The sequence below is a fragment of the Talpa occidentalis genome, unplaced genomic scaffold (assembly GCF_014898055.3).
Source record: "Talpa occidentalis isolate TD23 unplaced genomic scaffold, MPIMG_talOcc4v2.1 talOcc4.12, whole genome shotgun sequence".
Lineage (NCBI taxonomy): Eukaryota > Metazoa > Chordata > Mammalia > Eulipotyphla > Talpidae > Talpa > Talpa occidentalis.
This window is the reverse complement of record NW_023601212.1, coordinates 25,397,410-25,422,947: the sequence shown is the minus strand read 5'-3', so window position 1 is coordinate 25,422,947 and position 25,538 is coordinate 25,397,410. Positions and strand designations below refer to the sequence as shown.

The 25,538-nt window shown below is 45.9% G+C and overlaps 1 protein-coding gene and 1 long non-coding RNA gene across 6 annotated transcripts in view; one reads left to right on the top strand and one right to left on the bottom strand.

Moving 5' to 3' along the window:
• KIRREL3 (kirre like nephrin family adhesion molecule 3) overlaps positions 1–25,538 on the top strand; it is a 542,134-nt gene that overhangs the window by 129,041 nt on the left and 387,555 nt on the right. The gene's annotated exons all lie outside the window — the stretch shown is intronic.
• Positions 13,867–19,598, bottom strand: LOC119240837 (uncharacterized). 2 transcript variants are annotated; one of them, XR_008551067.1, is made up of 5 exons: positions 19,454–19,598; positions 18,805–18,899; positions 18,007–18,143; positions 16,059–16,096; positions 13,867–14,346 (listed from the first exon to the last, which is right to left on the bottom strand). It is a non-coding gene; the product is annotated as an uncharacterized LOC119240837 (long non-coding RNA). The 2 variants fall into 2 exon arrangements; XR_005124204.2 differs by lacking the exon at positions 16,059–16,096.

Here is a 25,538-nt window from a genome sequence, read left to right as displayed (position 1 = left end):
CCAAGTCTGGAAGCTGTCTGGCCAATCAATGTGTGATCAAGTTTATATTGAATGCTTATCGCATGTCTAGCTCTGAGGGTAGGTGCTGTAGGGGGTACAGATATATAAGGCATTCGTGGCCTCCTTAGGGAGTCCACACTTTTATTGCAGAACTAAACTAAAACCTAAAAAATCAATTACCACAGAAGTATAATACTGGACTGAGAGGCAGTAAAGGTAGTGGTTAAAGGCTCATAAAAAAGAAAGTCTGGATTCAGATTCTGGCTGACTTACTTATATCCTAGCTGAAGGTAGCTTTAAATAATTACCTAGCAGGGGCTGAGACTCCATTTCCCTTACCTGGAAATATCAACAGCACATCCTGATGGGGTTGCTGCGAGAGTGGAAAGAGGCATTGCATGGAAACCACGTGGTACCCAATAATCACTCAGTGAAATTTATTGGTATTATTATCCAGCATTAGTATTGCCTATTATCTAATTTGAGTCACTGCTGGCTTCAGGTGCTGTGGAGCTTTGGGGGAAGTGAAGAAGCAGAAGGGGCTGGCTTACTCAAGGAACAAGTAATGAATGAGGTGGGTGTCAGGTTGGTCTTTGTTTTAGAGGTGGGAGAGAGGAGACAGAGCATTGTAGCAGGGAGAACAGTCGATGGAAAGCTTGATGGCCAAGGCAGGCAGTGCGCAGGCATCTCCAGGCACCTCCATCCACAGGAGTGCAGGTTGAGTGGGAAGGAAGCCAAGGGAAGCCCAGTCCCGAAGGTTTGGCATTGCCAGGAAAATGGTTTCAGGTGCTTACCAACAGGGGATCGCATAGGAGCAATGGGGTTTCTTTATTTTTTTTAAGATTTATTTATTCATGCATACAAGAACCAGGGTATAGGCCAGATGTGCAGGAGGTTGAGAGGATTCACCAGAGACAGAGTAGGGAACAAAACAGGAAGACTGACCAGAATACACTGTGGAGGGGAGTAGTGAGCAAGACAGGAGAGGTCTGCTGCGCCATGTGAGTATCTCCGAGGCTGGCTGGGATTGAACACACACTGCAGAGGCTGCAGACAGATCCACAGTGCTGCCGCTCAACTGCCTGCACCACCAGGGAGGCCCAGCAACGGGGTTTCAAGAATGCCATTCTTCTGAGGGACTGAGATGTGTCAGGACCTGGGACCAAGCAGACCACACAGGATGTGGGGTGGGGGGGAGCCCCACCCTGCCTGACCAGCTCAGGTAGGAAGGAAAACAGAATCTCCCAGAAAGATATAAACCATTCTTTCTCCTCCCATTCTCTTTATTCCTAAATACTGGGCAATTCAGGTTTCTCCATAGTGTTCAGACAAGGGAGAAAGCCCAGTTTGCCAGCCTCCCCCAATCTCTCTCCTAGGACCGTGGTCCAGATTCACAACGGAAGCATACGTATTTCTCTTCTCTTTTTTGTGCTCCAAAGACAGCCTGACATTGGTAAATCACTGCAGCAGCCTTTAAATGATGTATGAAATGAAAAATCCCTTCCTTGTGTATTGGGAGACTCCCACCTAGCAGTGGGTTGTCTCCAGTGGACTGGCTACTGTATTATTCAGCTCAGACTCAGCCACAAACGCAGTGGAGGTGAGAAGCTTGGGATCACAGAGAAAAACAGTTAAAATTTAAAAAAAAAAAGGAAAAAAAATATCTGCAGAAACATATACAAGTCTTTCTCCCTGGAGCCCACCTTATTACTCTTTTATTAATTTCTGCTAAAGTTTTTTGGAAATGAAAACTTTTTCTCTACTTCTTCATGTGATTTCCTCCCACCCAAGTCCCTGCTCTTATTCCTTAACTTCCCCAAAACAAAGACTTAGTCAAACACATCACAGGCCTGTACAATTGATAGCATTTCTATTCCTTTCTCAAGAACATTTTTTTAGTTTGACCTCCTCCTGTGAGCAACTGAGGCTGGTCAAAGTGGGAGGGACCTCCAGGATGGATTTGCCTGGTGGGCTCCCAACCCCTCTCAATCCTGCAGTGTGGCCCTGCAGGTGTGCAGGGATGGCTGTTGCTATGGCAACCGGTCTACTTTAAGAAGTCGTGAGGGAATCAGCCGCCTGACCTATACCACCAGTCGGCTGCTCCCAGGTTTAAAGCTTCCAAGACCCACTCTGCGAAATGCCATCGGTACCAAAGCAACAGGCAGCCTCACTCAAAGCGGCTGCTCTTGCTTCTCAGACTGAGCTACAAATAGACTGAGAGCCTTCGAGTCTGCAGGGAGGACGGCCTTGATCAATTTGCTTTTAGCCGATGAAATAATCATTGACGTTTAGACGGACATCTAATCTTGGCTCAGCACAGTCAAGAAGCATTTTAGCTATAGATGGTAAATGGGTTCATCCAGGGATATATTTAGCAACGTGGTCTGAGGGCAGAAAAGAAAGAGGCCTTGGGATCCAGGACACTTGTGGGAGCTCCAGTTGCTGTTTCTGAGTGCAGACCAGTCACGCAATTCCCTGTCTTCTCCCAATTGCCCTTATGCCCCTAGGGGGTATGGTGTGTGTGTGTGTGTGTGTGTGTGGGGGGGGGTTTTCAGGGGGTATGGTGTGTGTGTGTGTGTGTGTGTGTGGGTGGGTGGGTGGGTTTTCAGGCACTCGAATAAGTAGGGAGGGGAGAGAACACTGTGCTAGGCCCTGTGGGTAGACTACCGGGTAGTAGGAAAACAAGTGAATAGAAAAACTGTAGAGAACAGCAGATAGTGCGCATGTGCAATAACAGAGGGAGCAGGCAGGGTGCTCAGAGCATGCGCTCTGGAGCCGTGCTGCCTGCACCTGAGTGTGGGGCTTTAGAGGAATGCACCTATGCCCCTCTGTTTTCTCACCTGTAAAACGAGGATAATTCTATACCAAACGCCTAGGCTCATTGTGAGGGACAAATACATGTAAAGCACAGACTTCAGTTCAATGAAGGTTAGTTACTATTCCTCAAGCAGGGGGATTTGTGGTGGAAGTGGAGTCTCCCCAGACCAATTCACAATAGGTAACTTTCAGTTACCTAACAATAGGAGCCTTTCAGTTGCTACCAAGAGGAGAGGAGCCTTGTACTTTTTCAAATAAGTAGAACTCGAGAATTGTCACTACTCTCACCACCACTTGCGGCTGTCGCATGTCACCGTGGCCAGGTAGAAGTTAAAGGAGAGACAGGTGGCTTTCCTGACCCAACCTGTGCCTTTCTCCAAATATCCTTGAGGAAGGGGAGGGGTCATGCTCTATTTTCAGCAGTCTTAGGACAGTTTGTGAAGACATTGTGCCTGAAGCTGGGGCAGAGAACCCAGGATGGAGCCGGAGACTGGGTTTGAACTTAGGTGCTACTTCTTGGTCACTGGGCCTCAGTGTCCTCATCCATAAAGTGGTCATAATAACCCCATCTCAGGTCTCTCCGGTGGCACAGCGGTTGAGCGCCGTGCTGCAAAGCTGTCTGCAGCCTCTGCAGCGCCGGATCGATTCCATGCCGGCCAGGGAGAACCCCACATGGTGCAGCAGACCTCTCCTGCCTCACCTGCTGCTCCCCTCAGCAGTGTCTTCGCTCAGTCTGCCTGTTCTGCTCCCCACTCTGGCTCTGGTGAATTCTCTCACCCTCTCACGCTTCTGACCTGTACCCCAGTTCTTGTATAAAATAAATAAATAAATCTAAAAAAAAAATAACCCCATCTTCTGGACTTCTCAAGAGAAACAGATGAGGAAAAGGCTTGAACGGACTGAACTGACACTTCCCGTCTCCAGGCAAGAGTCAGCTTCTGGCAGGATGCACGGGAGAGATCAGGGGAAGAAAGTAAGCACCCACTTCAACATTATATCATCTGAGCCAGCCATGCCACAACAGTCCCCACAGCACTTGCGCTTTGCTCTTGGGTGCCATGTGGGCTTTGGAAACCTGCAGCCTCCCTGTGTTACGTAAGGTGGAAAGAACAGCTATTTGGGTTTCTGAGAAGCTAGTAAAATCTCCCCATGAAAATCCAACTTGAAGTGATTGCAAGGATCTGAGCTTCACTGTGTTTCCCTTCTTCCACCCCATTACACATACACACACACACACACCCCACACACACCCCTCCATTCACACTTCTGGAAAACTGGTTTGGGCTGAACTGTCTTTCCCTGGGATCCCAGCACAGAACAGCAGCTGGGCATTCCTCCAGTCTTTTGCCCCAGGTAGCATACACCAAACCTGCAGCCCAGGTGCTGCAGAAACACCTCCTCCGTACTGTCTTTTACAACCCCTGTGTAGTGAACAAAGGCTGCAAGGCCAGGGTATCCTGGCACCTGCAGGGGTTGCTGACAGCCTTTCAAACAGAAGGGAGTGAACAGGAAAGGCAAGGCCAGTCCCTAACCATCACACTTCCTCTGCCTCGAATTAACACCTTGTCACTCACAGCTCCAATCTCCCAGTGCTGGCTGTCATGGCCACGGAGCAGGTGTGATGCCGGGCTCTCTGTGGTCAGGGAGCCACAACGAGAGCCTGCCAGCAAAACTCTTCCTCTGCCTGCTTCTCGAATACCTGGCAGTGTAGACTCAGCCTCACAGGCCTACCCTGTCAAGTGCATCACTCTCTGAAAGGTTGATTTCTCCAGGCCTTCTCTATCTCTCAGAATCATGGAATGCAGAGCTGAAAAAGACCTATAGTGTTACTGATGAGATAATGAGGTCCAGTGGGGTTCAGGTAGATGACTAGAGTTGTTGGTAGTAACTGGAGACCAGAAGTCAGGCGCCTGCCTCCTGGTGCAATGCCCTTTCTGTTGCCCTAACATGGAGAGCACTGAACCTCTCTATTCACCAGGCTGCTCACTGCCCACAGGGATAGGCTAGAAACCTGTTGCCCAGGTGTCCATGTCCATTAAACCAGCACACCTGGTGTCTGCACGGCTGGATTCAGATTCACCCAGTGGAATAACAGCAGCTCCCAGGACGAATGGAGTTTTAGTCAATACCCACAGCGGCGAGCTGGCTTGATTTCCAGTAAGAGTCAGTGAAGCTGGGAAAATTACTCATTACAATTTTATTGATATTCGCTTCACTCTGCAAATGACGTGGGGTGGTTCTGACAGGATGTCTTAATGGGGCTGGCTGAGAATCCATTTGGGTGGATGTGGGTTAATGGGGGCCGAAAAGACCAGAGTTCAAGCGCCTCAGCCCTAATACCCAGCATTTATCTATCTTCTGAAACGACACCGTCTGGTACCCAGCATGATGCTCAGGGTAGAGCTGCTGCCCAGGAGCTTCTCAGGTGTGTTTCTTTTCCTTCCTCTGAATCCTGGCTACAGAGTGAGCCTCTGCACTGGCTGTGGCTTTGTTCACCCAAAAGGGCAGGGGCTGGGAGGACCCCTCTCCAAGTCTGATGCCCACTTCCCATGAGTGTTCAACCAGTTTGGATACTGAAATTTTAGAAACAGGTCTAAACAGAGTCGCATCTTCTACAGAAAGGGATCTTATCACCTGGTGCAATCCCAGTGCTCCCAGACATTGGTAATGGCCTGTGGGATGGATAGATTTCATGGATTAGCCCCAAGGAACTGCCATCAGTCCATCCCCACGCCTGGACCCAGGCCAGGAGAGAATTCATGTCTGAATACTTAAGTGTGACTTTTCTATGGCTATAGGACATGCATAAACATGTAGGCCCAGAACTACATTTGGGTAGTAATTTACACCACACCTTCCACATAGCTTTCCATTTGATTCTCACTGATATCAGTGAGGTAGGTAGGACTAGAGACATTTTGTGAATTTCCCATATTGGTCATTCATTTACATCTTTACATGCTCAGATCCATTCCTTCCCCTTCTACCATGAATGACTTCCTTCCAACTGACTTCTGTGTGGGTGCAGCCAATGGAGGCACCATCAAAGGGTCAGAGGGTTGAGGATGAGAGAAGCAAGCCAGGGTAAGTAGCTATCTATTTTAGCTCTGGATGGCCTTTAGGATAATAGCTGTGACTCCTTGTGACCCCAGCTCCCCCAGGGTGGCCCTAGCTCTGAGTTCAGGTGATATTTCCCTTGAGCCTCCAGCCCTGGTCTGGCTGCCCCTGTACCTCACCTTTGGGCTTCCAACCTCTCCCCTTTTGGACTCCATGGCATAGACTCCATTTGCCTGGCTGCAGCCTAATACATCCCCAGAAGCGATGAAACCAAGCCCAGGGCAACACAGATACTCATGGTGTCAAACAAGCTCTCGCACTCCCAAAACCCAGCCCAGGTGAGGGCAAACAAGTTAAATACTCAAGTTGATACAAATCTGGGGTACCCATGGGTAGAGTACAGACACAGAGCAGGAGAGCCCAGAGCAGGAAGTTTCTTTGAAGGTGGAATCCTAAGCAGAGGTTTTGTGGAAGAGTTGGCATTTGAGCTGGGCAGGATGATGAATATGTCCAAATGGGTGTGGAGAAGGTACTATTTCTCCAGCTGATGAGAAAACTCAAGTGGGGGGTCATTTCAGTTTCAAATGCCCCTGAGTGCTGCCCAGCATTTGCACTGCTTGCCCTCCTTTGTGGTTTCCAAGGAGTCACAAAGCTGTTCATCCTCTCTTACTTGAGCCAAGACAGTAGCCTCCCCACTGGTCTCACCTGCCCATTCTGCACATGCTCACAGGATGTGTCTCTCTAAAATCTCACCAATCTCCCATAGAGAACTGTGCCCACTCTCTTTTGCTTATAGGATTGGCCCCAATGCCAGAGCCTGGATCCAAGGCACTGGGCAGGCTGGCTCTTCTGCTTCCACACAGTCTGCTATATGACCAAACCAGGAACAATCCCAGGGTTTGTATAGGTCACAGGTTTCTCTTCCTTTACTCAGATTCTGCACTCTGCCTAGAATGCCTTTCCCTCCTTCTTCACCCAGGGAATATCTTTCCATCATTTTATGGTCTTAAACAATATCACCGTGTAACTCTCCCTGGCTCTTCTGCCTGAAACAGACATAAAGGCACCCTTCTCTATGCTCCCAGGACCCATCACCCACACTTTTATTATGTTTTTATCAAATGGCATATCATTGTGTATTTATGTGTCAGTTCCTACACTCACGCTCACAGCTGATGTGGGAGAGCATATCTTCTGCACTCCCAGCACCAAGTCCAAGCAACTGGCATATAATAAGCACTCATTAAATGTTTGTTAAAATTAATTCAATGTCATCCCTTCCTCTCCTATCTCTCTACATTTCCTTTTTTTAAAAGATTTTTTAAGATTTATTTATTTATGCATGCAAGAGCTGGGGTACAGGCCAGAGGTGTGGGGGGTGAGAGGATTCACCAGAGACAGAGTGGGGAACAGAACAGGCAGACTGACGAAATATACTGCTGAGGGGAGCAGTGGGTGAGACAGGAGAGGTCTGCCATACCATGTGGGTATCTTGCTGGCTGGCCGGGATTGAACCAGCGCTGCAGAGGCTGCAGACAGCTTCACAGTGCTGCACTCAGCTACCTGTTCCCCCAGGGGAGGCCCCCTCTACACTTCTGAATGCCTCTGACTTAAAGTAAAGGTCCAAAGTGTCTCTCCCTGTTCTGGTTGTGCTTGGTTCTCTCAGATGTGGTTGTGAGGCTGGGAGGTGAGAAGACTGTGCAATGATGAGACAAACAGCTTTATTTTGGGTTGTGTTTTTCATGCAGAAGTATACTGACAGAGTTAAATATAGATATAAATTAAATCATAGAAGGAAGAATAGAAATTAAGAGTTAGAAGCATAGACTCTGGAACCAATTTGACTGGGTCTCCTTCCCAGTTCTGCTAAATGAAATTCTATGCCTGGTGTGAATTTCCATGTCTCAGTTTCCTCATGAACAAAAGTGGGATAATGACAGAAACCCCGTCCCGGGTCAATTGTGAGGATTAAATGAGCAAATGTAAGTACAGAGAACAGTACCTAACCCAGAATAAGCAGTGTGCAAAGATTCGGTATTATTATGGTTGTTATTTTGCACCTGCAGACAGCCTGTGCTTCTCTCTTCTTCCCAAATGAGGACCAAGGACAAGGGCTTCTTGTTCTTTAATATTTTATAAAGTTTCCTTTATGAGACTCTGTCTACAGGGGAAACTCAGTAAAAATCAATTGTAACCCTTGCATAACTTCTTTACAGGGGTGTTTGTGCCCATCAAGTAAATTTGAGGGATCCCTGCATCCCTGTCCATGGTTTCAGTCCTCAGTGGTTGAGACCACTGTCCTCAGAGATTGTGGTCTACCTGCATCCCAGAGCAGAAGAGGCCTTGTTCTAGGCCCTGCTTCTCTCCTAAGTTCTTCTCCCAGAAAAAAACACAGTCCCTTCTAGCACCCTGACATCTAGCTGGAGACTGTCCTGCCTCTCCGGTCATCAATAGAGCTATGACAAGAGTCTTCCCTTGACATCACTTTGCAGAAGACACTGCATACCAGTTGTCTATAACCAATCCATTGCTTGTCCTCCAACACAGCCTATCCTGACACATACACACACACACACACAAGCATGCACATTCACATGCATGCACACATACACACCTGCTAACTTGGGCTCCTAGGAGATCAAAGCCAAAATAGTAGCCTTCCTTGTGTTGACAGATGAAGAGTCACACTGGCTCTGTGTGTGTGTGTGTGTGTGTGTGTGTGTGTGTGTGTGTGTGTTAGGAGATTCATTTCTTTAGCTGATGGCACACAGCACCCAGTGGCCACAATATGCACCTTGCCACATCATTGCAATTTTTCTCTCCCCGACCTCAACCCCCCTTCTCAGCATTCATGATGGATCTCTGGTGTATTAAGAGGGAAAATGCATTTGGCAGTGCTAATGCCTGCTGTTTAAGTCCTATGGCTTCATCGAATCTGGCCCAGCAGCCTCTCATAATGACTGACTCTAAAGCAGCCTTCGACAGGATGTGAGTCGTCCTTCAAGGTTAATGAGAGAAAAGCTTCTTTGGACGAGTCTGGTCTATATTTGTGTATTTCGCTGCCATGACATGATCGCTGAAATGGACCAAATTGCTTCCCAGCATGAGCCCACAGTAATATTTCTCAGGCTCTCGTATATGAGCCTCGTGGCCTGTTTGGCTGGGGTGGTTTGTGTGGTAAGTGGGGCCCTGGCTGGGTGCCAGATGGTAGAGTTGCATGTCTATTGCTTATTTCGTCTTCCGCACTCTCTCCATGCCCTTTGGCTATCTGGACCAGGGCGAGGGCAGCAGCCCGGGTTAATTTCCCTGAGGTAGAGGTGGGAGTGGAGGAGGGCTAGGATGCATATCTGCATCCCTGTCAGACCCCTCCTCTGCTCACTGCAGTCCTTGCAGTCATCCCAGACAAAGTCAGAGGGCGAGGGCTCTTCTCGGCAGCCTGGACACCAGGGACTTTCCAGGACACTTCTCCTACACACACATCTGCTGCCTCTTGGAAATCAGGCAACGGGGTATGATAGAGAAAGTGCCCCTCTGGGATCTGGAAGTCCTCTGTTCAAGTCCTCTGTTCAAGTCTTCTGCTTACCAGAAGTGTGGCCCTGGAGGAGCACCTGTCTCAGGTCAGAGTCCCAGACGCAGTCCCTAAAAAGGACTTCTGACCATTTTCTCCCAGGGAAAATAGGAAAGAGAAATAGCAGCAGAATAGAGACAAGAAGAAGCCAAGCAAGAGTGTAATTGTATGCAGAGCCCTGGTCTGCTGATCCTGAGAAAGAGAAGTTCTGAAATGTAAATTACACTTCAGAGTGTATCTCTAAGCAAATACTCAGCCTCCCACACCAGTCGTTGTCTAAGGTTCCCAAGGGCATAAATACTCCCATTCTCTTAAGTTGGGGCAAAGCTCTCCGCTAGCCGAGGGGCAGTAGTACAGGGAGAATCTCAGGTGTGGGCTAGTGGGAGCAAAGCACACAGGTGGGTAGGGAGGGGCATGCTAGAAGGATGGGGGGTAATGGGGAGTCCTCATCGTGTCCCTTTTACCCCCAACCCCACAGAGCTTCATGTCCTTGCATATAAATGGCAGATACTGATAGGTATACTGTAAAGTTAATGTGAGAATAAAAGGGGTCACACATGCAAATGATCCCACACCTGTCAGTACTTATAAAAGAAATATCAACTCCCTTCTTTTCCATATACCTGTCAAGTTTCCCATCTCTCGTTGACAGTTTCTCTCTGTTAAAAAGCTGGATATGCTCATGATATCATGTTAGGAGAGGGGAAAAGTCAAGATATAAAACTGTATCCCTGGCATGTTCACAATTTTATAAAAGTGTATATACATAGAAAACATTATTAGAGAATACTCAACGTGCTAATAGTGATTATCTCTGGGCATTGGAATTACGATTCTTTGTGAAATTATCTTTATACTTTCCTGATTTTTCTATCATGAACAAGTGTTACTTTTATTTTAAAAAGATATTTTAAAACGCCAAGGCTTAAAAAGATCAAGTCATTTAATTAAAAACTGTGAGAAAAAATTTAAAGGCCATCTTGTCTTCACTTGTTCCCAGCTGCACGTTTCAATGCAGAAACAAAGTCATGAAGCAGAAAAAGTTTATCTTTGCTTCTTAATTCCTAGCTTAGTTCTGTCTTTGCATTTTAACAGAGATCTTAGTGGATATCATGACTTACATGATGCAAAAGAGGTTTCATTCATGTGGAATTTTCCATGCATCATAACTCTCCTGGAGACAGATAACCTCCAGTGTGTTCCCCAAACTTACTTCAGATTGGAACCCTTTTTTCAAGGAACAGCTGAGACTTTTATCCCAGGGACCAACTTTGGAAAACACCAGGCTAAGGTAAAGGGAAGATAGAGTTCTCAGGTGCCCTTTCGGGAATTATTTTGAGTCAGGGACATCTTTCCATGCCCGTGAATCTCCCCATGTTGTGCCTGTTGGGGCCCCAGATCCTACCTCCACCCAAAGCCTAGACCTGACCCTGGAGGGCGCTGGAGAGTACTGAAGAGAGCCCAGGCCCTGAGAAGCTCTGACAGGTCACGAGCTAGAGATAGAGGAACAGCAAGGTGGTCGGAGGGAAGAAAGCACACCATCACCCTGAGGTGTGGGCTGACCCTATCATGTGTAAGCTAGACTTCCCCAAAAGGTGGCCAGAGAAACTGTGGGGGATGCACCTGCAGGGCTGGAAGTACTGGTGACAGTACCGATGGCGAAGCAGAGTCCAGGCTCTCAGAGAGGATGACAATAAACTGCAGACATAATCCTTTGACAAAACAGTTCTGAGTTGTAAAATAGCAAATTTGCAAAATTCGGTTGCATGAAGGGGCTGCCTAAGATCAATTTCTCCGAGATGAGTCTCTCACTCTGGTGATGCGCCCAAGCTCCTAAGCCAAACTACCTGAGCTGAATCCTGCCTCCAGCTGCTCTGGGCCCCTGGGGCCAGGCTGAAACCTGCCTCGGACTCCTCATCTGTAACATGGGCATTACTTTAAGACTAGGATGAATCTACATTTGTGGAGGATTATTTTAATGAAAGCTGTAGCAAGTTATTTCATGTGGAAAGAGAGACTGAAATGAGTGCAGAGAACAAATTGGAGCTCTTGTGTATTGTTGGTGGGAATGTAAAATGGTCCAGCCACTATGGGAAACAGTAGAGAGGTTTCTCAGAAAACTCAACATAGACTCGCCATGTGATATGTCAATTCCACTTCTGGGCAAACCACCAAAGCAACTGAAAGCAGAGGGGCTCAGAGAGAGAGAGAGAGAGAGGTACACACCCATGCTCATGGAATCATTTTGCACAATTGCTAAGAAGTAGATGCCCCCAAGGACCCATCAATAAATGAACGGATTAGCAAAGTGTGATCTACTCATACAATAGAACATCATTCAATTCAAAAAGAAAGGAAATCTTGATACACACTGCAACATGGACATTGAACATGGATGTGAAGACATTGTGTTCATGAAATAAGTTAGCCATAAAGGGGCAAATCCTGCAAGATTCCACTCATGCAGGGTACCTAAACAGGCAAATTCACAGAGACAGAAAGTAGAAAAGTGTTTGCCAGGGACTAGGGGTCAGCAAGGGGTGAATAATGGGGATTATTATGTAATGAGTAGTTTCAGTTTGGGAATATGAAAAAGTTCTAGCTATACACAGTGATATTTGCACAACAGTGCAAATGTATTTAATGCCATTGAACTATACACTTAAAAATGGTGAAAATAATATATTTTAGGTTAGGTGTATTTACCACAATAAAAAAAAAAGAGAGAGAGAGAGAGATAGAAAGAGAGAGAGATGCAAAGATCTTTTCCTAGTAAGAAAAAGATTCCCACACTGAGACTGACCTCCCTCCCTTCTTAAGTGCTGTCAGCATGGATTTGCATGAGACAATTCCTGTGTCATAGTCATAGTCGCTGATGCAGTGGGTTGAATTAATTGACCTTGGGGCTCAATTGCCATGTATTATTTTTTGAATATGAATATCCTTATGATAAGACAAATATATTGCTCATCTCTGAAATGTAAAGCCCTGACATGTATCTAGAATAAGATAGAATAAACTTTTTCTGAAAAACTAGTCCAGGGACCTTGAAAGAGGTTAAAAAAAAATTTAAGTTTATGTCACAATTATTTTGAGCATGATTCTTACAATATTGTTACAACTCCCTACGAAGCACGTGCGTGCTGACACAGACTTGAAGGGAGAGTGGGAAAATGTGAAGGGCTGGCTGAGACTGGTGGAACTGTAGGTGGATGCTTCTCATGTTTCAATTTCTTTTGTGACATCAAATATTGTTTTAATGATAAATAAAGTCAACAAAATGATAAAAATAACATCTGAGAGTCTAAACCCATAAAAAGCATATTAAGACTGACATCACTTATTTTTACCCATTTAAAAACCCAGAGATGGGAGGTGGGTGAGATAAAAGCAGTGTACTGACTATTATAAATGGAAATAGTCTCCTCCTATTAAAGACTCAAATTATGGCCACGAGATAACTTCATGAGATGGTTGTTCACAGAATCAATAAGACTCCAGTTTGTTTGGAAAGCCAACTTGCCTAAATGCCAAAATACATATTTTGCAAATTGCCTAATTTACATTTGAAAGGACCAAACCTTAATTCTTCAAGAAGCTGAGTGGAAGGATTGAAAGAAAGAAAGCAAAGAAAAAAACCACACACAGCAATTTAAGCATCCTTTTTTGGGTTCCGCAATATACATAATTTGATTGAAATTGATAGCATTTGGAAAAAGGAAATATTTTTTCCACTTAAAAAAAAGGCAACAACACAAAAAACTTGCCAGAGTCACATGGAATCTTCGCTGTCAGTGAGTGGAGACTGAGGATTCTCCTGGAGCAATGACACCCCCTATAGATTGTGCCTCCTCTGGTCACAGGTGCAATTGGCAAAGGACGAAAAAAAAAACCTTCTGCCCCCACACTCCACCCCTGACATTCTCTGAAGGCATCTTTGTTTCAGTCCAGCCCAAGGACTTGCAGCTTCTGCTTAGGGAACCAGACTGCCTTCCAGAACAGGGTAAGGACCAAAGGGGAAGTAGAACCAGTTCAGAGTCTGCGTTGCTTTGCTGTGGGACTTACAACAGAGCCTGGACCCTATGCTTTGGTTCCTTCATTTTAAATTAATGTAATAAAGCACTGCAGATACGGTGAGCTCAGGTATAACATTTCATGTTTATATAGGGATTTAGAATTCATTCAGAGGTTTCTGTGTTGTCACCATGTCATAGTGTCATTGCTACCCTGACTCACCTTATTAGAGAGAGCTTAGGCTTGGAAGTCACAAAGGTAGGAGGCCTGATCCCAATGACTTAGCATCTCAAGAAGTGCTTTTTCTGGTTGTGGTGAAAAGTAGGTAAGGAGAGGGAGGGGTGATATACATATGGTATCGGCACATAGTAGGTGCTCAGGAATATATCATGACTTTCATACCATGCAAATTGAATAGTATTTATTTTACAGATAAGCTCAAGGGAGATTGGATGATTGAGTTCAGATTAGGCAGCTAATAAATAGTAAACTGAGACTATAGTCACGATCGTAATCCATCTCGGCCCAGTGGTTGTTGCAATCATTTCCTCCCCAACCTTTTCTCTACATTTCCTGAGAAGTTGTGCTTCGTGAAAGAAGCAAATGGAAACAGAGTAGAGCCAGATGAGGAGATGGCAGCTGCCAAGGCCTCCCAGCTCTTACTCCCCCAGTTCCCAAGGTGGAGAGGCCAGGCCCTGCTTTATAGCTGCTCAGTGTCCCCCAGCTTGCGATTGGAGTCACCTGCCGAGAGCACTTTGATAACCCCAAAGGAGCGCAGAGAAATGACCCCACTTTATGCTGTCCCATCAAAAATGAGCAAGTAACGAGCATGCCTCCCTGCCCAGATCCTTTATCGCTCTTACAAACAGACTGAGTCCACAGTTCTTGTCCTGCAGGCCAGAAAAGAGAGGGAAGCACATTAGGAAGGTAAGGTAGAAGACCTGAATAAAGGCCCCTTGGACACCAAGAGGGTAAGTATGAGCTTTCCAGGCCAGGGAAGAGGACAATGAGCCGATTCTCTCTGACTGCAGCAAACCATATGGCTAGAGGACTCGGAAATAGAGTGGGAATTACCGGAGCGACTCCTCAGCCTCCCCATCAAGTTAAGCTAAATGAAAATATTTGTAGGTGAGCACAGAAGTGCTGTTGTTGGGAAAGCTTCCATCAGCCATCTAGAGAAGTGCCTCCCCCAATGCACTCATGGCATATGCACCCCCAAATACCTGCAACAGCCTTTTGAGGGCCAGCAGTTTAAAGCGATGTCCTGAGCCCTGGTCTAGTGCTTTTTGCAGTCCACCTCTGGCACTGCCTCCAGGCTCTGCGGCTATGGATGCCCCACATGCTCAAAACACATCCTGCTCTTTCAACAAGTCACCTTAAAACACACACACACACACACACACACACACACACACACACACACTGGCAGTCCAATCCTAGGTGTAATTGCACATGAGCAAAATGATTTGAGATCAAAACCTTCTCTGGAGAGCCTCCTTGGCGGCACAAGGACTTAAGTCTCAGCACTATGAAGCTATCTGCAGCCACTGCAGCACAAGTTCAATCCCCGGCCAGGGAGCTACCCACATGGTGCAGCAGACCTCTCCTGTCTCAACGGTGCTCCCTTCAGCAGTGTATTTCAGTCAATCTGCCTGTTCTGTTCCCCACTCTGCCTCTGGTGAATCCTCTCACCCCCGCACCTCTGGCCTGTATCCCAGTTCTTATATGCATAAATAAATCTTTAAAAAAAAAAAACCTTCTCTGCACAGAATCTTCCTCCTTGACTCTGGGGACACCTACCAGGGACAGCCCCAGATTGGCTCACCTTCAGAAAGGGGCCTCCAGGGGTCCTGTGGCCTGATCACTTATCTGAACTTCCAACATCTGGTGCCTCTGCATTGCCTTCCTCTTCAGGGCCTGTTTTACCCCCTTGCCTTCTATTCTGACCTTGACTGGCTCTGGATGTGAAGTCTCTGGGTGAACCAAAGGAAGCTTTCTCTCAGTCAGAATCCTCCAGTCTATTAGCCTCAGCTCCCCTGCATAGCTGGGCCCCTCACAGGCTAGATTCCCAGGTGTGTTTCAACCAGTCGACTCCTGCTAATTTTGATAATCAACATTGGCTGAAACACTGTCCTCTAAAGTGGCTCAAAAGTCACTCTGTTGGCAACAGAGCTGGTGACAAGGTCCATCTCTCTTTACCTCACATCTTGAGCCTTATCAGTTTACCTAGTTAGCTCATGATCATCATGCAGGGAACTTCACCTCAAGGAGGTAAAGTAGCAGCAGAGAGCTTGGTAGGCTGGGTTAGCTCGGCCTCCACCCCTCGCCTGCCAAGCCCCCACCGAGGGACAGACGCTCCTGTCGCCACACACCTGCCACAGGGGTAGAACCCTGGCCATGTCCTCTCTGCACCCCCACCTCTTTTGGAAAGCAGAGCTAGTAGAATCCATCCAATAGGGCAGCTGTGCAGCTCATGTGAGATAAAGCAGGTGCCATCCCTGGAAACCCCACAGTGCCCCACTGTTATTATACCCATGTCTCTGGCTGTGCCACTCTCACTCCTGTCCCCAGGCCCAGGCATGCCCGAATGGTTGGGCCTCACCTTCTGCTGGTGGCATAAGAAAGATGCACCGTTGCTACCTGACAAAAACAGATTGTCTGTGATTACTATTCACCTCTTACTTTAGAAAGTGGAATGAATAAAGCGTTCGCAGGTCATGGACACTTAAGAGCCTTTTCATATCCATTTGGGTGGAGTTGTCAGCTTTGATTTATGGAGTAAAGTTCTGAGATGGGCTGCTGTTGTGTCACTCATGTGATAACAGATGGGCCTCACCACTGCCTGCGTGGGGCCATTATGCTCATGCGTCCCTCCCCCCACAGTGTTCAAGACAACCAGGCTGGCTCTCTTGGTGGGTGCTGCTCACCTCCCATCACCCCTCCTCTGCCTCTGGCCTCTTTCCATCTCTGCAGTGCCCCTGCCCCCAGTTCTGTCAGTCACCTCAACCCCTTTGGTCAAGTGTTTGTTACTAGAAAACATCCCTGAGGCTCCCCAGCCTGCCTCCTTCACATCTAATTTAGTTCTCTGATCTGTTAGAAGAGGGCAACTAGGAAGACTCTCCCTGGAACCCCCAGGTCTTTGCCAGGCTCCATGGTCTGGCTCATAGCTATTGGCATCCAATTATCAGTTTGGTTCACTTTGAATTCATGAGTAGACCTGACTGGGCTGTGGAAAGTCCCTGGGGGGTGAGACTGAACAGGGAGACCTTCCAGAGTCCCTTGCTTCAGGCAAGCTCACACCCTGTCTCTAGCCTGCATACTCGCCCTCCCTTTGGTCAGATTGAAAAGGCACCCGTGGGTTTCCCATTAGTGTTTGCTCTGGGTTTTGTCCTACTCAGGGACCGTATCTCCCTCCCAGAGAGCTCTTCTGCATTGTCTCTCGCTGCTCTGATCTCGCAGGATATTATCCTAAGGGGCAGGGGAGAATGAGGACACTGCTATAGAGAATTGGGGGCTGACCCCTCACTTTGGCTTTGGATTGTGTGCAGTTAGGCAGGGGGTCCATGGATCAGATGAACTCAGAACTCTCAAGTAAAGGCCTTGCTTTTGCAGAAAGAGAAAAAAAACCTGTGATGCTTGGTCCTTCTGAATTGACCCATATTCTCTCCCGATGGAGAGGCCGGCTGGCAATGTGACTGAGAGAATGTCCTGCTGAGTCAGACTCGGGGCAGCCCAGTGTCTGTCTGTGGCAGGAACTGAAAGGACATTGGTCCTTTGGCGGGAGGTAGTCCACTGGGAATAGTTGTGTGTCCTCACCTGCAGTAACAGCCTTTCATTCATGACGCCATCATCTCTGTACCACCTCTTCTCACAATGAGCTCTCTGGCTATGTGGCATAAACCATCATGCGCAGGCCAGAGCCAGGACTGATGGGAAGCTCTGTGGCCTTCTACCTGAGGAGGAAGGACCGCAGCCCCACACTAGCACTGTGTTCCTAGGACTCAGTCCCAAAGTGGCCCTGGAGGATACTAGAGAGCTAGTCTTTCAACAAAGAAGGTGGGCCCTAACACAATCATGGTGGTCCAGTGGATAAGTGCTTTTGCAAGAAGGAAGAGGCCCAGGTTGTTGACCCTCTCCATTTGAACCAAAATACATAGAAAAAAAAATTTGTATCTGAATCCTGAGAGATTTCAACTTGTTACAAGTGACAGTTTTCTCATGATGAAGAGTTAAGTCCTCGAACAAGTTCAGGTAAGTTCTTCAGAAGTTCGTGAATAGACAAGCAAACCAGCAGGGCCAGGCCCAAGGGGAAGGCTGGATTCAACATCACTGGTTGGATGTGCTGTCTCGGTCACTGGCTTGGGTGCAGAGCCTGGAGATAGCTCCTGGCATGGCCCAGCCTCCACACAGCAGCCCCATGGAGGGAGACGCAGGGAGTCCTCCTTCTCCCACACACACACTCTTCCCCAGAGTCCTCTGCCCTACATCTTCCTGGCTGCACAGCTCATGGAACCTGCACATCCCCAACCACTCACCTGCTCTGCCCTTACCTGGCTGGCAGCTTGCCCCGGGGCACACAGAGCTGGGGGAGGAAAGACAGAAGGAGTGCTACTCCCTGGGAGTACCTCTTATTCCTCTCTGTTTCAACCTAAAGGCTCCCCTTGACCATAAATGTAGTTGTCTTTTCCTGCGGACATATGTAGAAAGAAGATACTTGCTGGGTAGGTGAATATAAGGGTAAGATCTTTCTGGATAGTGGAGAGAGACTCAGGAAAACTAGGGTCAATAATTTAAAAGATGGGCCTGCCCCGGTGGCACAGCGGTTGAGTGCTGGGCTGCGAAACTGCCCGTAGCCCCCGCAGTACCGTTTCAATCCCGGGCTGCCGGGGAGGGTCCCACATGGCACGACAGACCTCTCCTGCCCCGCCCGCTGCTCCCCTCAGCAGTGTACTTCGGTCCTTCTGCCTGCTCTGCTCCCTGCTCTGGCTCTGGTGAATTCTCTCACCCGCCTGCACTTCTGACTGTACCCAGTGCTTGTATAAATAAATAAATAAATCTTTTAAAAAAATAAATAATTTAAAAGATACCTAGATACTGGCATGGCTCTGAGGAACAAAGATCATATTATCGAGTAGTCCTGTTCCTAAAAAGCTTTGTGTTTATTGCTGCAATTAATGGAAATGGAATGGCTATGACTTTCTTTCTTTCAGTAAACAAACATTTATCAAGTACTTATATGCCTGGTCCTGGGAATACAGATAACAAGATAGGATTTCTGCCTTTGAGGACCCCGCTGTCTAGCAGGCCAGACTAACACAAAAGCAAATAATGAAGTATAGTAATCTTACCAGCACTATAGAGCAGTCTATGTGATAAACTGTGGACACAGGAGGCAGGGTTCATTTTTGAGTACCTTCTGCATACCTGGTACTCCGTTGGATGCCTGGAATACAGGGAAAGAGGTGGATACAGGCCTCACCCTCACAGGAACTTATAGTCAGAGGAACACCCCTCACTTTACCTGGGGAGCCCAGACAAGGCTCCCTGAGAGAGAGAACTGAGTCTTAAAGCAAGGAGCTTCTGTTGTTCTGCAGACAGATAGAGGGGACAAGGGCTCTCTGGATAAACAGAAATTATGAGAGTCTAGGGGGCATCCCTGGTGGCGTAAGGGTTAAAGACAGCACTATCTGGCTATCACCAGCCACTGCAGCATTAGTTCAACCCCCAGCCAGGGAGCTGACCCACCTGGAGCAGCAGATCTTTCCTGTCTCGCCCCCCGCTGCTCCCCTCAGCAGTGTATTTCTGTAGATCTACCTGTCTGCTCCCCACTTTCTCTGGTGAATCCTCTCACCCCTGCACCTCTGGCTTACACCCCAGTTCTTGTATGCATAAATAAATAAATCTTTTTAAAAAAAAAAGAAATTGTGAGCATATAGAGGAATGAAAGCATGGTCACTGGGGACAGTTTGAAACACCTCCTGTTTATTATTTTCTCACCCAGATCCATCTGCTCTTTCAAGTCAGACTCTCAGATTCTCTGAGGGATGGGAAATGAGCTCCGTCACTGAGATGTATCCTGAAAGCACAACCTGAGGTCCTTAGACTTGGCACTAGGCACTAGAACATCCTTGAACATTCTCATTACAATGTCCATGTTCTTCCTACAGACATCATAAACTGAGAAGAATCTGGTATGGATTTCAGTAAGTTCTAGAGTTGCAATTTGCTTGAATTGTCACTTTCCTCGACTAGGAAGGTTAAAAATAGTAACGCTCTCCTCCACTTCCAATGTTTCCAAAATGGCGTGAAAAGGCAGCAATTCCCAGTGCCAGTAGACATACCCATCGCGGGTCTTATTTTTTAATGTATCATTCTTCCAGGTCAGATTGCTCAGTGTTCACGTGCCCAGTGAGAGTGGATTCCACTGCTCTTGCTTTGTGCACGTCCCCTCCTGAAGTCAAGAATATAGAAAGCATTCTGTAAAACACAGCAGGAAGAGGATTCATCCTTGTCCACTTAAATATTCATGACAGCTTGCATTTTGGTTCAAAAGACACTTGTTTATTTAGATAAGATTTAATTTATTCATAATTTACCTACATTTGCAGAAGTGTGCATGTACATTTTAGCGTCTAAGTAGCATGATACATAAAACATTACCCAAGCATGCAAATTGTACAGTGACAGCGGTGGAACCCGCCTGGATGTTTTAGGGAGATAACACATTCCCATCAGAGCAAAGTCCCAAGCACAATGGTGTGGACTTGTTTGCCTGCTAAACGCTGACTCATCATTATCTTGTTACCCAAGGCAAATGTCTCACTAAAAACAAAATGTATATATAATGTAAAGCAACATTGGAGAACAGTTTTCTGGAATAAACTTACACTTGATCCCCTTCCCCCTGGCCAGGCACCACTTCATTCATTGTCACACAAACAACCCACCTGTCCTTCACCCCCACCCCGCCCCCCTGCACCCATACAAAAGAAAACCATCCACCATACATTTGTATTCATTTATTCTGGCATTCAGCGCATATTCATTGTCCACTTGTTGCATTTCAAGACAATTCCAGACTATTTCAGCAGCCTTGTCAAGTTCCATATTTGTCTCCCCCAGCAGAGAATGAGCTCCCAAAGGCAGCTGCTGTGTGCCCTTCACCCTGGTATTGCAGTGGCCAGCCACAATCTGGGCATATTAGAGGTGACCCATCAATATTGTTAATGACCTTGATCGTTATTTTTGGCAGCATGTGGAAATTCTTAGAGATTTTATAAAAGTCACTTTCCATGAGAGTTTTTTCATGAAAACTTTTCACGGCTTATCGCTGGCAGTGAGTCTGGCACATGCTTCATCTTGACCCTTATAAAACAGGGAAAGCCAAGTTCTTGCATATAGCCCAGGCAGGCATGCCTCTCCCTTCTTGGTATTCAGGGTCTCCCCAGCCCGAGCACCGTTTATAGACTTTGGAGACGGAATTGGAGAGACACAATCTTCGAGAGAGTAAGAAGATTTAAGGGAAGGGGATTTGTTTGGAGTCTTTGCTACCTAAAGGCATTAAAACTTTATAATGCCAAACAAGTCCCGTTTTTCTTTATTTATGGATCATATATTTCCCCCCTTTATAACTGCCATGCATTTTTCCAACCTGACAGCTGATAACACTGAAAATTCACTGCTAGCAAAAAATTCCATTTACCACTCTCTCCAGATAATAATTTTAGAATTAAAGAAAAAAATACATATATTTCTATATGCAAAAATATCCATACTTAGTTCTAGTCCCTGAATTCATACTCCACACTGAATATGAATTAGGGGGTTAGAATCACATTTTGATCAGAGTTCAGGGGTATTCTTTTAAAAACATAAGCCTCGAATATCCTGTCTTACCTGATAACTATTAACTTGGGGAAGAAATATCAAAGCAGGTGATCTTGGTTTCTCCAGAGTTGGTGCAATTTAATTTCAATTTGTCAAACATGGCACTATGGGAGAGATTTATTTTTCCCCTTGATTTATTAGAAATGTTCTAAAAGGGGCAGTCTGTCACTCAGGTTATTTCAGCCAGTCTTCCTGTTGAAGTTTCTTTTCCATTGGCTCGCTATCCAAATCTACAGGAAGGGGGAAAACAACCAAGAGATAAAACCCACAAGGGGGAAAAAGAGAGAAATCAATGTGTTTTAAACATGATGACAGGGTGGGTTATTTAAATTGCTTCTGTTCATTGATTTAAAGCATGCCCAGTAGAAACCTCTATTATATTAACAATCTTTCCCTTTCATTTCAATCATTGTAGTTGCTGTATCTTATTACCTTTCAGACAGATGATGTCCAAATATAATGTTGAGTATGATTTTTTTTTTATTATTATTATTTGCTAGACGAATGATGGGCAATGACTCAGAGGTCTGGGGACAGGATTAGTAACATAAATAATGTGAATTCCAAAGAAGCCGACGTAATGATAAATCAACTGAGCATTTAACTATAGATTATATCCTAGATGCATTTCTATAAATGGCAGTTCTTTCAGGCCTCAGGAGTATGGAGAGACAGGACATTTTCCTGGACATAGATGGTGAGTGGTCAGAATGGCCAACAAGTTGCTGTCCTGTTGAAATAATACCAAGCTTCTAGCGTGAGAGGTTCTGCTGTGTTTTCACAAAATCACCTTTAATCTCAATAGTTTCTCATTGAAATACCATGGCCTGCTCGCTGATGTCTTTTGTAAAATTACTTTTGTTAGCCTATCTGGACTTCAGTGTAGAGGAAATGGAGCCATTATTCCCATATTGCTTTGATCTTTTCACACCTGAGTGATTGCTTGATGGTCGTCAGGATTGGAAAGAGTAGGCAGGAAAGGGTCGTATCCTAGACAAGATCTGGCTCTGTGTAATTATTATGGAAGTGACCCAGTGATAGAGAATCCAACCCGCTGATCCACTGTGCTTGAGCAGCCCTATATATGAGGATCATAGTTTTTCATTCAGGGTTTTGAAATGTTACATGAGCTATATTTGGAAGTTTCCTTTTTTGCACATTGAGCAAATGATTTCTCACATGTTGTTTCCTTTGGTTTTACAAGGCAGTTAGATTAAACCCATTTCACAGTTGAATTAACTGGATTTTAGATAGTTGTCGTTCACCCCAGCTCAGACATTTGATCAAGACAGAGATTGGATTTGAACCCTGTTTTTTACTCCAAAGCTTCCCTTCTTTCCTTTACAGCCCACTATTGTTTTGTTCATTCATTTAACCAAAAAATACTTATTGAGCACCTTCTACGCACCAGGTCTATCAAGGTGTGAGGCAGTGAAGAAGATACTACAGTGGGATCATTGAGCCTGCTATGGGGAACCCTCAGGTTTGGGGAGGTGCCATGCACAGAGATGTCTGATGTGCTGTTAGAAGGCAACAACTGAGGCATGCACAGGATGCCATGAGGGCATACTGAGCTCTCCATGGCCACTAGACTCAGGGAGAGCTTCCTGGAGGAGGGGGCCCTATGTAAAATCTTGTCTTCAAATGCTTTCATGTTTCATCCCCCTGGATAAGTCCATCCTGTACACAAGGTCATACACATAAGTAGGAAGTCTGTTCTGCAAGCAGGTCAGCGGGAAATCTCCTGCATTTTCTCTTCCCCTTCCAAGTCATATTTACAAATAAGCAGTTGGCCTTCTTGCTACCATGTTCTTTCAAGAGATTAAAATAAGAAAGAAAGAAAATAAGTTCATCCACTGAGAGTCTCAGACAGGCAGCTTGAATCAGATTGTCAATACAGTAAAGTCTTGAACTGTTTGGTTTAAGTTAAATTCAGCAGTCTGTTCATCTTTCTTAGCTCAGACCCTTATCGGATACCTTAGAATGCTGATAGGGAGAACAAAGGCTTTGTGTTGAAGTCAGGATTAACACCAGGCAAGAACCTAAGGAAGTCACATTTAATAGTTATTCTATAGCACCTTTACAGTCTGCCTACCAAACTCCCTTCATCCTGTGTGTGTCACAGCAACTATACAGTTAGGGGAAAAGTCCCCACAGGCGATCACCTGCTTTCTACCTCAACTGCTAGTTGCAGAAGGTTCCCAAAACCAAATGATCAGAGGCGATCATTTTCTAGAAGGACTTACAATACTCACTGAAAGATATTATATTCATGATTAAGATTTATTGCAGGAGAAGGATTAAAATCAGTGCAGGGAAGAGGAGCACAGGGCAAAGTCAGAGAAAGCATCAAACAGAGCTTTGATTGTCCTCTTCCCTTATGAAGTCAGGATGTGTTACTTTCCTGGTATCAATGTGTAACAGTACACAGGGAGTATTGCCAACCTAGGGAACTCTCCTGAGCCTCCCTGTTCAAAGATTTTCCAGTTGCTCTATTAGATAGGATGATTGACAGATTGATTGGTTACCTATGTGGTTGATATGGGTATACTGGTCCTTTGCTTTGGGTTGCCATGCCACCCAAAGTCTCTACCTAAATCACATCAAATCTGGTATGAACCAAAGTGCCCAGGTAGACAAAGACAGTAGAGACATTGGCAAAGACAGAGTTAATCCTTTGCAACACCATCCTCAGTACCCAGCTCTCCTCCATGCAGAATCTGCTTCTTCTCTCTGGCCCCCCACACTTCATCCTGCCTCTGTTTGCATTGATTATATTGTAAACTCTTCGAGGCTAAATACACATCTAAATAGTCACTCTGCTTTCAACAGTCAGCACACATAGGCTCAAGCATACAGTAGGTGCTCAATAGATTTTTGTTAGTTTGCATATTTCTACTTGATAGGATTCTTAGTTTGGAATTCTAAGAATTTTTACTTTTCCTGCCTGGTTTTCTTTTGCTTTCTGGCTGATGTTTACTTTTTTTAGATGTTATTGTTCCCTTACACCCAAGTATACCCAAGTGCTGTGCATCACATGTTTTGGTGTTTTGTTTTTTTTTCCCCAGTTTCTCCCAGCCTGCAAAAACCCTTAGCTGCATTTTAGCCTCTGCTAATGGTCAGAGAAACTTCTTAAAGCTGAACTAATACCATATACCTTCCTGGGCACGTTGATGATGTGTTTAGGAAAAAATTCTCTCCAAACCCTAGGAGGCATAGAGTCCCAAGCATTCCATTCCTTGCTTTGTGTTATTTCTTCACTCGGTGACATTATTAAAGATAAGTCTGTAGGAGAGTTCAACCCACCGAGAATCAATCATAGGACTTTGGTTAGAAAACACCACTATGGTAGCAACAGAAAATTTCAAACAAAATGTAAAGAGTAGAGAAGTGGCAGGGAAGTCACTAAGAAATGCACAACTGGATGCACCTGGTTTTCCCCCATATCTGTTTGTTGTCATCTGTTTGTTGTCATGTGGGTGGAGCTGCTATGCTCTGAGCATGATCAGTAGGAGGAACACAAGCAAAAAAAGCAATGATTTGTTTGCACTGAGCTTCTAATTATGTGCCAGCTGTGGAGTGTTCCTAATGTCTCTGGAATGGCAGCACAGACTAGGGGCCACTCTGCCAGCTGTGCATACAGGAGTGCCATTGACAGTGGGGTGCTTGCAGCCTGCCAGGGGATAAGGATGCATTCCTGAGCAAGGGCTGCAAGTTGGTGGTTGCTGGGACTCCTGTCTTGAGAATTCTTTACAAATTGGAATGGGGCAAGACCCTTACATGGCAGAATTTCAAACCAACAGCATCTCAAAATAATATTCAGTTATAGCATTCAGCATGCCCCTGAGTGATCTAATTTCCAATTTTTCCTCAATAGTGAGCAGCTGAGATGATCTATAGTGCCATCAGTTTGTTCTCTCTCCTGCCAAGAGCCGGAGCCTGATAGAGAAGATTCTTAGGGCTTCTGAAAGAAAAGAAACTTGTCCATTTAATCTATGACTCAGGCTTTTTTGGCTTAGCCCCAAATTGAATATGGTGTTAGCTGTTATTCCAATGAGTAGTTCCACTGAGCTTTCACCTGCTCAAGAGGCTCCAGGAGTTGGGAGAAAAACTCTCAAAAGAAATCAGTCTCCACCCAAATTCCAGGTCATGCGAGTTATGGTAACCTCAACACACAGCCTGCAACAGGATGTCA